The following is a 3,485-nucleotide window of genomic DNA, read 5'->3' as shown; positions in this document are numbered from 1 at the left end:
ACCTTTAGACTCAGATGTCACCAGTTGAGCACTTGGTGGTGTTGCATATTGTGCTCGTTCTGAGGTTTCAGAGTCTCGGCCGCGAGCCTTGCCTCCGGACTTCGAAGCTCTTTTATGTCTTGCCTCGGTTTGCGAACTGGGTCCTGTTTTCTCCATTTTCTCTTCCCGAAGGGAGGGAGAGGTCTCGTAGACCATCTCTCAGTGGCCGTAGGCTACGTTTCGTGGTCGTAGGCCATTTTTCCCGTTTGGAGCCCAGTTTCCGGTTTTCGGAGGCGTCGGCCATGTGCCATGGTTCGGGACCGCTTAACTACCTCCGATTGCTCCGGTTTTTGGCACACATCTTATTTCCTCCCTTTAGAGGAACACTGTGGCCCTGGAGACCACCTTCGTGGTCATACGCCACTTCCGGTGCCTAACAGCCTGTTTTCGGGGCCGCGAACCGCGCGTTTTGGCCCCCGAACATTCGTTTTGCATCCGTGTTGGTCCATTTTTGGTAGAGACCCTATTTTCATTGTTGGGAAGGTGGTAGGATGGTGGCCGGCCACCTTTTCCCCTTAAAAGCCAGTTTTCACTTTTTCTCTCTCCAAAAGCCGATTTTTCTGACAGAAAGCTGGTTTTTCTCACTTTTGAGCCACATTTTCTGGCTTTTCATACTACCATTGTGTTGTGCTCATCTGGGAGGCCACCAATATGGATAGGCCGGCCAGAAATTCATCTTGACCCTTTTGAACCTTGCTTAAAAGCTAGCTTTTCTCTCTCTTGGGTCACTTTTTTCGATTTTTCTCCACATAGCTGTATTCTACTCATCTGGGAGGCCACCTTTCTGGGTAGGCCGACCAGCAATTTTTGTTGACCCTTTTGACCCCTGGTTGGCCGACCAGGGGGGGTGGCCGGCCGGCCACTTGAACTGGCTGGCCTACTTATTGCTTTTGCCCTTTCTGAGTGTAATCCAGCTGTGCCAGCTGGAGACCATTTGGTGTGTATGGAGGATCTTTGAAGCTTCCAAGAGAAGTTTTGGCCTCTCTTCTCTATAAGAGAGGCCCTCCTCTTCATATCTAGGGGTTAGACATTTTTGGCCAAGGCACATAACCTCCCACGTCCATTGTTACTATTCCAAGCTCCAAAACACTAACTTCCTTGGTCCATTTACACTACAACCCTTAGCAACACACCTCCATCATCCATTCCAGCACCTTAGAAGCCATTTGCAGAGGTTGGAAGCTCATCAACTTGGTCTAAAAGCTGTTGGAGGTTGGCTCTTCAAGGGTAAGTCCTCATTTCCCCTATTTTTGTATTATTTTTCCCTATACCTTAGCTCCATTTGCAAGCATTTTCGAGCCTTGGTGTAAATTGAAAATAGTCTTATTTTGAGCTCTTCTTCATGTTTGTTTAAGAACACTTTTCTGTTTGAGGCCTCCTACACCCTTGCATGCTTTACCCCTCTTTGTAGGCCTATTTTGCATCATATCTTGGTCCTATTTGTGAGCACTTTCGAGATTTGCTATAAACTGTAAAGTGACTTATTTTGAACCCTTCTTCAACTTTATTTAAGGGCACTTTACTGTTTGAGGTCATCTACTTCCTTGTTTGTTCAATCTCTCTTTTAGGGCTATTTTTGCATCATACTTTAGCCTTACTTGTGAACATTTTCGAGATTTTCTATAAACTGGAAAAAGTCTTTTTTGGAGCTCCTCTTCAAGTTTTGTTAAGGTCCTATTTTTGTTTGGGGTCATCTTCCCCCTATGCATGCTTCATCTCTTCATGATTAAGGCTATGAATTAGAGCACTTGCATTGACCATGGTTTGGCCTCTTAGCCACTGAAATCCTGTGGATTTTCAGTGGCTTGGATGCATTTTTGAGGGCCAAAATTAGAGGGGGTGACCCCCTCTCTCCTTGTCTTGTTTGGGGATCTTTTGGACCTTCCAAAGGGGCTCTATTTTGCATGCATTGAAGTCACTTTTTCGACTCAATTTTGTGGGTTTTAAGGTCTGCCTTAAGTCTTTCCGGAGCCCTTTTGATCATATTTTATGTCTGTAGTGCATGTGTAGAACAATTCCATTCAAGACCTTTTGAGGGGGCCTTTCTTGACATGTTTCCTAGACTGATTTCAGGGCCAATTTTGTGAGTTTTAGGGCTGTCATAACTCATTTCCAGAGTTGGTTTGGTCATGCTAAGTGTATATCTTGTATGTGCTTAACAACCCCTTGAATGGCCTTCCAAAGAAGCCCCTCATTTTTGCATGCATTGGCTGCATTTCAGTGATTATTTGGGCATATTTTGGCATGTTTTATTCACTGTTTTTGGCTGGTTTGGAGAGTTCTCATTTGCTTCATATACATGCCATATAAACCATGTTTGCTAGTCAATGTTGAATGCTATTTTAGTCTATCATTTTAGCATCTTTTGGCCATGCTCTAAACTAGAAATGTGCATGTTTTGGGACTGCCTTGGTTCTGTCTTTAGACTTCATGATAAAAAATGCTTGCTTTGTATACTTGTGGTTCAATGCATGTGCCTAGTATTGAGTTTCGGGGCTTATTCCATGCATCGGGTGCCATATTTTCATGTTTCGGGACCATTTAGCATTATGTTTCAATGCTGAAAATTACATGTTTGAATGCCATGCTTCATCCTTTCCATGTTTTGGTAGAGTGGCATTCAATGCCATAGGTTCGGTCCTCGGTTTGCGTGCATGTGTGCACGCATTTCGGTCATCTCATTTTCATCTTAGGGCTGCTGATGTGAGTGTGGCTGAGGTCCACTCATGTTGGTGTAAGTCCATTATGCATTGTGTATGCCTTTTCAATTCATAGCATTGCGTATGCTAGGTTGCGTGTTAGTGCATTGTGGATGTCATGTTACATCGAGCATTGTGTATGCCATCTCATAGCATTGTGTATGATGGGTTGTATGTTAGTCACATTGTGTATGCCATCTCATTTGCATTGTGTTTGGGATAGGAGTTAGCCCAAGCACGGGAAATGAGGGATGTTTCGTACTCCGAGTGACGGAACGTGTCTCAATTCCTCGTCGCCGACACTCCGGATTACCCATGATGGAGTTTAGGTCTTGTTGTGTTTTCATGTGCATTCATTTCATATTGAGTCGTGCAATTCGACTCCTCGGCCATCATGCATCGATATGCGTGATTGGTGGCACGAGGATCGAGGACTACACTTCCTGAAGAGTAGTCATGCATACATATGTGAAAATACTTTGCCATGCCCCTTTCTTGCTCTCTGTTGCAGTAAACCAGAAATCAGCAGCTTTCTAAAGCCTTGCACAATATTCCGGCATTAATTGCAAACAGAGGCGAATCGGGGCATCGCAATGGATTTCCGCGCCAAGCAACTCAAGCATGCATCTCCCATCATTCAGAACATAGCTGAGGCAGTCCATAGGCTTGCATGCTAATTTACTCGCTTTCCTAGATTAATTTGTTAATTAATTAGGGTTTTGTAATATTTAATTATTCATTTCGGAC

The sequence above is a fragment of the Camellia sinensis genome, chromosome 11 (assembly GCF_055761805.1).
Source record: "Camellia sinensis isolate YWXY chromosome 11, ASM5576180v1, whole genome shotgun sequence".
Taxonomy (NCBI): domain Eukaryota; kingdom Viridiplantae; phylum Streptophyta; class Magnoliopsida; order Ericales; family Theaceae; genus Camellia; species Camellia sinensis.
The sequence above is the reverse complement of the archived record's forward strand: the minus strand, read 5'-3'. Positions refer to the sequence as shown.